Raw genomic sequence first — 12008 nt, 5'->3', positions numbered from 1 at the left:
GAAATAATGCCTGAAATTTTCCCAACTCTGTCAAAAGACGCACAAGAAGTGCAGCAGATCTCAGTTAGGATAAACCCAAAGAAATTCACACCAAGACACATCAAAGTCAAACTTCAGAAAACAGAGGCCAACTAAAAAAAATGTGGAAAGCAACAAGAGAAGCATGACATCTTACCTGTAGGGGAACAATTTGAATTAAAGCAGATGTCTTATCAGTAATCACGGAGGCCAGAAGGAAGTGGCACATTTTACAAGCGCTGAAAGAAAAGAACTGTCCATCAGAATCCTGGATCGAGCAAAAACATTCTTCACAAATGAAGAGGAAATAGAAGAATTCTTCAAGTAAAAATAAGAGAATTAGCAACCAGCAAATCTGCTCTTTAAAAAAATGTCTAAAGGGGATTCTCTAAGAAGAAAACAAAGAAAGGAAGTATGGGGCTTCCCTGGTGATCCAGTGGTTAAGAATCTGCCTTGCAATGCAGGGAGCACCGGTTCGGTCCCTGGCCTGGGAAGATTCCACACCCCCAGGAGCGACTAAGTCAGTGCCCCACAACTGTTGAGCTTGTGCTCTGGAGCCCAGGAGCCACGACTACAGAAGCCTGCAAGCCCGATAGCCCATGGTCCACAACTAGAGAGAAGCCCTGCTCACCACAACTAGAAAAAGCCTGCACACAGCAACAGAGGCCCAGTGCAGCCAAAAATAAAAAATAAAAAGGAAGTACACAATAAGCAATAAGATGGGTAGATACAGTAAGCTGTACTTCTCTGCTTGAGTCTTAAATCATGTCTGATGGTTGAAGCAAAGTCTGTCTAATGTGGCGCTAACTGTGTAAGTATATAAAAGAGAAAGAGAAAGGGAAGAAAAGTCTTCCACTCAACTGAAATCAATGAAGTGGCAACATAAACATACTGCAGTAACTTACATATATATAATATAATACCTATGACAAGCATTGAAAAACACAGACACATCCAAAAACACAAAAGACAAATCAAAATAAAATTCCAAAACATGTTCAAGTAACCCTGAGAAAGTTAGGAAAAAGAAAACAGAAAAATGAAAGACAGAACAAACCAAAAACAGAAAAAATAAAATTACAGACTTAAGCCCTAACATATCGGTAATTACATTGAATTTATGTTGAACTTAATTATTACAATAATTACATTGAATTTTTCCAATTAAAAGACAAAGATTGACAGAATAGATTAAAAACGTGACCCAGCTATATGTAGTCTACGAGAAACTCACTTCAAATATAGCAGTACAGGCAAGTTGAAAGTAAGGGATAGATATATCATGCAAGCATTAATCAAGGAATAATTATTTATCATGCAAACACTAATGAAAAGAAAGTAGAAGTGACTATCTTGGTATCACATAGAACAGTGTGTGCATGCATGCTCAGTCGTGTCCGACTCTGGGCAGCCCCGTGGACTGTAGCCCACCAGGCTCCTCTGTCCATGGGATTCTCCAGGCAAGAACACTGAAGTTGTGGGAGCTTGGTGTATGATATAGGGAACCCAAAGCTGGTGCTCTGTGACAACCTCGAAGGATGGGGTGGGGAGGGAGGTGAGGAAGGGGGCTGTTCAGCGGGGAGGAGGCACGTGTATTCCTATGGCTGATTCATGTTGATATATGGCAGAGGCCATGAACATATTGCAAAGCAATTATCCTGCAATGAAAATAAATAAATGATTTTTTTAAAGAGAAAGAATACTGGAGTGGGTTGCCATTTCCTTCTCCAGGAGATCTCCCTGACCCAAGGATCAAACCCGTCTCCTGTGTCTCCTGCACAGGCAGGCAGATTCTTTACCACTGAGCCACCTGAGAAGCCCAACCAATAACTGTACAGACATAAATTCGGCAACTTTGAAATGGAAGCAATTCTTTTAAAATGCAAACTACTACAATTCACCTAATATGAAACAGAGCATTTGAATAGCCTTGTAACTATTGAGGAAATTGAATTGGTAATTCAGAAGCTCCCCAAAAGGAAACCTCCAGGCCCAGATGATTTTACTGGTGGATTCTAGATGTTTAAAGAGGAATTAATACCAATTCTACAAATCACTTCCAGAATATAGAAAATGAGGAAACCCTTTTCAATTCATTTTGTGAAGCAAATGTTACCCTGATACCAAGACCAGACAAAGATTATTAAAAAATAAAAAACTACAGAACAATAACTCTCATGAACATAGACACAAAAATTAACAAAATATTGGCAAATAAAATTCAGCAATATATTTAAAAGAATTATATATCATGACCAAGTGGAGTTTATTCCAGAGGTGCAAAGCTGGTTATTTTTGATGGGAAATTAGAGATTAATTAGAATTGATTTCCTTTCTATTTCTAGGTATCAATATAGACATACATCACAATATTAAAAAGCAGACACACACACCCTCCACAATTACTCCTAAGTTTCAAGAAAGAAGCAGAATATAAAAAAAAAAAAAAATGCAATAGGGAAAGGAAGGGAACACACACCTGAGTGAAGGCTTCGAAGTGGCTCAGTGGTTGGGAATCTGCTTTCCAATGCAGGAGACAGAGATTCGATCCCTGGGTCGGGAGGATCCCCTGGAAAAGGAAACGGCAACCCCCTCCAGTATTCTTGCCTGGGAAATTCCACGGACAGAGGAGCCTGGCGGGCTGCAGTCCATAGGGTCACAGAGGCAGACGACTTAGCCACGGAGCACAAACGCCAAGTGGCCGAAGGAGCTGTGACAACAAGAGCGTCGGCCGTTCACTGAACACTTACAATAGCCACTGCCAAGTGCTTTCCATCCAGTACCACGTTTGGTCTTCTTCAGGTAAATCCCGTCAGCGTCTCAGTTTTACAGACGAAGAAATTGAGGCCTACAGAAGTTTAATTCACCCAGCTGGGAAATAACCAGCGAGGCTAAAAAACCTGATTGGAGATCCGGTGGTCCTCCCTGCTGCGAGGTGCACCTGCTCCAGAAAATGACCTTACAAGATGATGCGGGGCAGGGGCCTTCGGTGCCCTGTCCCTCAAAACCTGGGAAAGGGAAAGTACCCCGGGGATGCTGGGGCTGGAGCTACGGAGCAAAGGCCTTCCTTTGGAGATGGTTCAAATTTAAACATTCACAGGAACCGGAAAAACTCAGGGCCAATTCCAACAACCTTGATTCCCACTGTTTTCCTCACGTGGTTTCCAAAATCCATTTGAAGTCTAGTGCTATTTGTGTAAGGACGAGATTCATGTGAGAACACCCTTAAAGCGTTAATTTGTGAGACTTCGTTCTGCCTGCTCGGGATGGCAATTATTTAAATGATACTGGTTAATTTGTTTTATTGTTTCACATAGCTTGATTTATTGGCTATTTATCGGTTCACTTATATAACCAGTAGGGTTAGATTAATAGATTGGAGAATGTAAATTCATTTCCAGTAATGTTTATGAGCTACACTGTAGATTGGTTTAAATAAAAACACAACGATGAATCAGGAGTACAGTACATTTTTGAAGTAATAAAGTAAGCATCCAAATATGTTCCACAAATAAGTAAGACACACTAATTCACAAAGAAGACTGCCTACCAAAAATGGAAAGTACACCAGAGTCACAGTAATTGTCATGGCTATTCAGTCACTCAGTCGTGTCTGACGCTTTGCCACTCCACGGCTTTCCTGTCCTTCATTACCTCTGGAGTTTGCTCAAACTCATGTCCATTGAGGACGTGATGCCATCCAACCATCTCATCCTCTGTCGTCCCCTTCTCCTCCCACCTTCAATCCTTCCCAGGATCAGGGTCTTTTCCAATGAGTCAGCTCTTTGCATCAGGTGGCCAAAGTATTGGAGCTTCAGCTTCAGCATCAGTCCTTCCAATGAATATTCATCTTATTGGTGCATATAAATTAATTATTTTCTGATTATTCTGCTCAACTTAGATCAACACTGAAGGCTAAGAAAGTTCCTCATAAGTCAAGCTTATACTTGACAGTGAAGAAAACCAATTAGTGAGGATTAACTGGCTGGTTTATTTACAGGTTGTGATGGTTAATCTTATGTTCAAGGACTTATGTTAAGGACGCCCAGATAGCTGGAATGTGTCTGTGAAGTTGTTTGTTTCTGGATGTGTCTATAAAGTTGTTTCTGCAAGAAGTCAGCATTTGAATCAGTATCCTGAGTAAGGAGCTCACCCTCACCAAGGTAGTGGGCATTCTCCACTCCGCTGAGGGCCGAATGGAAGAAAAAGGCTGAGGAAGAGGGTGAATTTGCTCTCTGGTTGAGCAGGGACATTCATCTTCTCCTGCCCTCAGACAATAACACTCCTGGTTCTTGGGTCCTGGCACTTGAAATAGGACTTACACCATTGCCTCCACTGCCAGCTTTCCTGGTTCTCCATCTTGCTGGCAGCAGACAGTAGGACTCCGTGAAAGTCACATGATCCAATTCCTATGATAAATGTATGCCTATCTATCTCCAAACGGTTCTGTTCTCTGGAGAACCTTGGCTAATATGTATACAGGTCCTCGCCATCATCAATCCATTCCCTAACATTGATGCTTGCATGCTCAGTCAGGTCCGACGCTTTGTGACCCCATAGACTGTAGCCCGCCAGGCACCTCTGTCTGTGGAATTTTCCAGCCAAGAACACTGGAGTGGGTGATGGCCATTTCCTTCTCCAGGGGATCTTCCTGACCCAGGGAACCAACCCTCATCTCTTGCATCTTCTGCATTGTTGGGCGGATTCCTTACCAGCTCAGCCACTGAGGAATTGGTCCTGGACTGAATCACTGCGTCTGGTTATTTCTGATGAGTATTTGACGCATGACAGAACATTTCAGTTAGCAGAGGGACTTCTGTGTTTTGGGTGAAAAGCTAACCAGAGACTCTATTTGAGAACACAGATGGAATGTTCAATATCGTGATGTTGTAGATCACACAGACAGACAGACACACACACACACACACTTGGAAAGCATCGGCCAGACCGGCTGGCTGGTTCCTGAAAGTGCAATGGAATTCATTCTGGCCCAACCACAGTGCTGAATCGTTCTGTAGGGAAATAGAAATGCACAGGATGAATGCTGGGTCTTGCCGGGACCCATCAACTGTGTGAGCAGGTGAAATGTTCCCATCAGCGTGATTTCCACACATTCTTATTTCACTGACTTTCTCAGCAGGTAGGATGAGGACAGTTGTAAAGGGAAAGAATTCAGGAGCCCCTCATACTGTGACACTCTTAGAATAATGATTTTAGAGACTTTGACCCTGAAGATCACTCTGAAATAAGTCTGTGGCCATTTCACAGAGGAATAATCTGCACTTGGCGTCTCACTTTAGTGGTGGAAAGGGATCCTGTACCACCGGGCCTGATGTGAAAGTGAAAGGCGCTCAGTCGTGACCGACTCTTTGCGAACCCGTGGGTACAGTTCATGAAATTCTCCAGGCCGGAATAGTGGAGCCGGTAGCCTTTCCCTTCTCCAGGGGATCTTCCCAACGCAGGGATCAAACCCAGGTCTCCCGCCTTGTGGGCAGATTCTTGCCCAGCTGAGCCATAAGGGAAGCCCAAGAATACTGGAATGGGTAGCCTAAACTTTCTCCAGTGGATCTTCCCAACCCAGGAATCAAAGTGGGGCCTCCTGCACTGCAGGTGGACTCCTTACCGACTGAGCTACCAGGGAAGCCCTTCCCAAAGGGCCTAGTCACCTGCATCTTGAAAAAATCATCCAGGTAAACCCCGAGTCCGAGGCAGCAGACACAGGGTACTTTTTTCTCACACAGTAGCAGTGACTTTCTTGTATCTCGTTGTCTCACTGTTCACGTTTGCTGAATCAGGGTAGGAAGGCACGAGCTAAGAGGCTGGAAGAAGAAGCAAGGAGCCATAGGAACTGCCGACATGCTTACTGTCTCCTGGCTGATGCAGCAGCCCTAGCAGCGGCCGACATGCCCTATTCTCCGCGCCCCTGGTTGACCGAGCGGTCGTCGCAGCCGTAACACAGCCATAATGCAGCAGACGTAACATCGCACAACACACCCCAACACAACACCGAGCACTTCTTCAGGTGGAGTCCATATACGCTTACAGAATAAAAGTAGCCCAGTGGCCAGGCAAGACCCTCCTGACGCACATGCACACTGCCGCAGAGATCTCAGCTGTTACATAATCATTATTTACGAAACGTGGGGCCAGAGTGCGAGGCCACAGGTTGAGAGCGCCTAACCGCCACCGCCACCTGGCCCTACACTTTGCTCCCAAGTTTCTTTCCAAGGTGAAAATTGCAACTACTCTGAACGATGGTGTCTCAGAGACCGCCATATTGGTACCCGGTGTGCAATTTGGGGACTGTCGGTGTAGCAGGACCAAGTGTGTACCACCCAAGCCCCTGGAATGTCACCTCAGTGGGAGCATGCATATCTCCTTATTCACCCGGTGCCATCTGCTGCCAAGTATTTCTCCCCCATCATGCCATGAGTGATAAAGAATCCATTTCCAGGTAATTCTCTGTTGCATATTCTTGATGAAATATGGCTGGCGGTACCGTACTGCAGACTTGCCACGGATACACATCCTGCCACATTACTGCGACTTCATTGATTTAGGATTGGCATTCACTAGAGCGCTCCTTCAAGATTCTGCAAACCGGGCACCATTTCGCCCGACCGTTGTCTTTCCAGGGCTGGTCATTTCCCGCTCTCATTTTCCCCATTGAGTTGGCATGAGAGGCATGAGCAAGGCAGGAAGTGGTCCTGCCTGTTATTTGGGCTTTATTACCTTCTGCATATACAGAGAGGTCCCTGGAGTCCCTTTTCGTATCTAAGTTCAACATTTTGGGCACAGAACCCAAATTCAGTAACACACAGTTATGGAATAAACAAGGAAATGAATCACAACAGCTTGGATGAAGTCAGAGCTCTGGAGCCAAGGCACCCACAGAGCGCCCACATTTACAGGCACGGTCGATGGTGCTACTGATTTTATTTAAAGCTGGGGAAAGCTGGACTCAGGCTGCAGCAGAGAGATGCCGTTTCAAGGTAAATGCATCTTTTGCAAGTTAACCTGGTGCTGTTTGTAAGCCTGGGGTTGGAGAGCCTTGTGCAAAATACTTTCCAACCAGGCCCATAATTCCCAACAAGATCAGATCCACCAGCCAGGGCCACTGGCAAGAACTTTATGGCCGCCCCGGTTCATCAGCGCTGCAGTAGACATCTGGAATGCCAGAGTGTGAACCTGAGCTGATGGAGAAAGAAAAAGGCACCTGGGAGGCATCATTTCCCCCTCCACCCAACTATGCTTAACGTTCCTCTGCATTCCGACGGCTTCCCAGGTGGCTCAAGTAGTAAAGAATCCACCTGCCGATGCAGAAGACACAGGAGACATGGGTTCGATCCCTGGGTCGGGAAGATCCCCTGGAGTAGGAAATGGAAACCCACTCCAGTATTCTTGCCTGGAAAATCCCATGGAAAGAGGAGCCTGGCGGGCTACAGTTCATAGGGTCGCAAACAGACACGACTGAGCATTGAGCAGGCCTCTGCCCTCCGAAGGCACACAAACTCTACTGCCCTGAATCAGAGTTTGAGAATGCCAGCCTGCTTCTTTTCCTTCTCAATGAAATGTCCCAGATAGCCAAGCCCTGCACTGTCATGAGATGACATCTGCCATACAAAAACACCAGTTCATCATCGCTCCCTCCTCATTCTGTCATTTCATTGGCAGAAGTGCCATTAACTTCACAGTAACAATTATTCGAGGAACAAGTAAACTGTGAAAATTTGTAAACTCTTGCACGGCTAAATTAAATGCTATTTTAACTAACAGTTAATAGTGTTTACTGCTGTGTAATAGTAATTTTCATTTTTTACTGTATCTAATGACATTCTGATGACTGGAATTCTCTGTAGGGATACCAAATCATTACATTAAGGATGAGTGATTTTAGTACGCAATGACTGATCAGTACAATAATATGTAGACTGATGCTCGAGCTGGTAAATTAAATCATTTGCTCCACGGTGTTTGTCAACTAGAATGGGGATTCCATTACGCCGTTAAATTATAACGTAGAGCCTGCTTAAAGTAAAATAACAAATGAGCATCTCAAATTGGTGATTCATTGATAGAATACTTTGTTAGGAGGTGTGGAAAAGAAACACTCCTAATCACCCCAAAGGCTCATCAGTTCCTTATAGGAGGTGCCCATTGAACTGAATTACAGGGGACACCTTGTGGACAATGGAAAGTGTGACTATAAAAAAGGATTTGCCTGTTGAGGGGAGAAAAAGGAAATAGGACCTCAGGGAAGGTTTGGATAATCAACCATGTGAAGAATTGGGTTTTTGTTGGCCTGTGAGATATAACGATAAAACACAATTGAAAGGAGAAAGCATTCTCTTCCAGCCTGGTGATCAGCTGTACCTGGGAGCATGATCAAAGCCTAACAATCGTCTGGGTGAGACTCATTCTTCCAGGTCACAACTGGGCCTCTCCTCGCTCGTCTGAAAGTCACCGTGGCTTCTCAGACAAACTAGCCTGCACTTGACAAACACGAGCTCTGTCTTAAGCCAGACTCTCTGAAAGGCTAAAGTAAGTTCAATGAGTCAGATATGAGATCAATCACACTCAAGAGACTGCAACACTCAAAAGAAAAAGGCAGCCCTGTGTTTAGACATCCTTAGATCTCAGCAGTACTCGATCATTAGATCATATATTGGAATCAACATTAAGGAAAGTTTTGGGGGAATAGAACTGGTACAGCAAAATACAGGAAGGAGAGAAGAAGTAATATTTCAGTCTTTTTTCTAAAACAGAGGTTTGAGGGAGGAGTGCAGTGGGGAGTAAACTTCACTCAAGAAATCTCAGCATCCTTTGAAGGAGACCCTTTAGGGACAAGGGCTACTCTGTTCGATTCCATTTTAAATTATTTTTGATCAGCCATTATGAGTCAGAGATGGTGAACAGTCCTGGGTTTATAGAGATAGGTGCTCTGAGTGGCTGTCTTTGAGAATCCCACAGTAAAGCAAAGGAGACGAGCATGGAAACCAAGAATTACTACACAGTCACATTACGTTTTAATGTAGGGAAGCTCAGGAACTCGAAAGCCCCCAAAAGAGAGACCCTAATTCTATAGTTGGAATAAGGAGGCCTCTCAAATATCGCAGCCTTTGTGTCAAGGGGGAGTCGGCCAAGTGAAGAAGAGGAGAAAGGGCTGGCCGTCATATCAAAAGGCTTAGGGGTTTAAGAATCTTAACCAAGATTCAGGAGTGTAGTGGGAATAGCTCTTGGATGTCAAGAAGGGATTAAATCATGAGGAGCTTCTCATGGAATAGGGCTAAAATGCCCTCTGTAAGGAAACAAAGTCACTACAGACTCTCAGTCAGAGCCACGTGACCAGTAATAGATTTGTACTCTGGAAAGATGGTTCTGGTGGCGATGCAGAGATGGTTTAAAGAAAGGGGAGAGCAGTACAAACTGAGAGATCCTTGGGAAAGTTGCAATGGTGATCATAACAGATGACAGAAACACGTGAAGGAGAGCAAGAATAGAAAGCCAGAAACATACAGTAAGTCCCCTACCTATGAACAAGCTCCATTCCAAGAGCACGTTCCTAAGTCCAACTTGTTCAAGTCCAACAAAGTCAGCCTAGACACCCAACTAACCAAATCGGCTATATAATACTGTACGGTAATGTGTTTATAATACTTTTCACACAAACGATATAGAAAAAGAAATAGACAGAAAGTAGAGAGGACATTTTTAATCTTACAGTACAGTACCTTGGAAAGTACCATGGCAACAGACCCATCACCACTGCCTTTACACTTGCTGCTGGACATCCTGGGCTTGCAATAAGGACACGGCACTCCTGCGCTCTATACAGCACTGAACTGTAAATACACAAAAGCACAACCGCTTGTAGAGATGCACACATGTGACAATTCACACCAGCAACGTGAACTAACTTAGGTGATTGATCACGCAAACACACGTTTGCATCTTTGAGACTTCTCAACTGGAAGGTGCATACATAAGGCACTTACTGTATTTAGAAATCAAGATGATAAGACGATTGACCGGAATATTGACACAGCATAGGGTGACCGAGTAAATCCACCCAAGGCACGATACAAGGAATTCATCCTTCGGTTGCACTTATTGACTATTAAACTGTACATGTAGATGACCTCTCTCAGGTAAACACAAGCCCTGTTTATATTAGATTATTATGCATTTCAGTTACTTTCTCAGGGTATCCAAAGAAAAAATTCTAATATAACATTATTAGGCAGTTTCCTAAAAATTAAGCTACTTTGCCCAGTATGTCATGGAGAGCAAAAAGTTGCTTTTAAAGATTACATTGCATATGGAGGTTTTCCCTGGGCATATTCTCTACCAGGTTTGGGACATTTATGCCCTAGACAAGGATGACTGGTGTAGGAATGAGTTCTTGAGCGCTCCTAAGAGCTAGCGGGCTACCCTGGAACCACTCCTTACTGACAGGCAGCTGGCCAAGCCCACCAAATTGTCATCTAGAGAGTTTGAATTCAAGGCAGAGAGGTAGAATTACTAAGTCTAAGATGATAAAAGAGAGAATAAGCAGCTAGGTCATCAAAGTGGAAGATCACGCAAGCCAGAAGGAACGCATGCCTGCTGGCAAGAGGGAAATGAACTTCATGGTTTCGTTCGCGCTTTATCATGTCCCAGAGGATGCAATGTGCAGGTTGGGCACTGCACAAAAGCCTCCGGCTGAGGGGACAAGCAGGAACAGAAACACAGCTTGTCCTCTGCACACCAAACCAAGCACCTTTCCTAAGCCGCACCAAGGTCCAGCAGAGGACAGTCTAGCCTTCTGTGACGCACGGGATGCAGAGCGGAGAGTGAGTCGTGTCCTGCTTCTCCCCACCCCCACTCCCAGGCGTCTTTAAGGTAAACCGGCATTAAATGGCCATCAGGAACATGTACCTTAACCCTGCCCAGCCACAGATGTGTTTTGGTTACGCTACATGACATTTTTAAAGATTTCAACATCTGTGTTTGGGGTGTGTGTGTGTGTGTGTGTGTGTGTGTCTGTGTGGTGTATAATACTTTTATTCATAGTTGAATTTGATTTGCTAGTATCTTTTCGAGAATTTTACATCTGTGTTTATGAGAGATTGATGTATAGTTTTATTTTCTTGTGATATCGTTTTCTGGTTTTAAGTTTAAGGAAAATGCTGGTCTTGCAAAATGAGTTAGGAAGCCTTCCTCTGCTTCAATCTTCTTTTTTTAATTTATTTATTTTTTAATTGAAGGACAATTGCTTTACAGAATTTTGTTGTTTTCTGTCAGACCTCAGCGTGAATCAGCCACAGGTATACACATATCCCCTCGCTTTTGAAACTCCCTCCCCACCCCACCCCTCTAGGTTTATACAGAGCCCCTGTTTGGGTTTCCTGAGACATAGAGCAAGTTCCTGTTGGCTATTTTGCATATGGTGATGGAAGTTTCCATGTTAGTCTCTGCATACACCTCACCCTCTCCTCCCCTCTCCCCGTGTCTGTAAGTCTGTTCTCTGGGTCTGTTTGTGGCACATAAACACAATGGAATATTACTCGGCCACAAAAAGGAACACATTTGAGCCAGTTCTAATGAGGTGGATGAGCCAAGAGCCTATTATCAGAGTGAAGTAAGTCGGAAAGAGAAAGATAAACATCATATACTAACGCATATAGGCAGCAGTGGAGAAACGTGCATGCTTTGAAGCAGGGCATGCATCCCCCATTATGATGTCTCCATCGTCACAGTCAAGTGATTTGCATGTTTATGTCAACTGCTTTGACTAAAGGCAGTCAAATTTTCATTCTCTGACTCCAAGTGACAGAGGGTAACTCTTTCTTTTGGCCTAGCAGATCCCAGAAATCACAAGGGAGAAAATTTGAATAAGGGGAGAAAACCTAGATGTGAAAAGGCAAATGAATAGCAATACGTGGACTGGAGAAGCATCCACCAGCCTCCTCTGCCCCTGGGATTCTCCAGGCAAGAATACTGGAATGGGT

This window comes from Dama dama, chromosome 7, assembly GCF_033118175.1.
Source record: "Dama dama isolate Ldn47 chromosome 7, ASM3311817v1, whole genome shotgun sequence".
Taxonomy (NCBI): domain Eukaryota; kingdom Metazoa; phylum Chordata; class Mammalia; order Artiodactyla; family Cervidae; genus Dama; species Dama dama.
The sequence above is the reverse complement of the archived record's forward strand: the minus strand, read 5'-3'. Positions refer to the sequence as shown.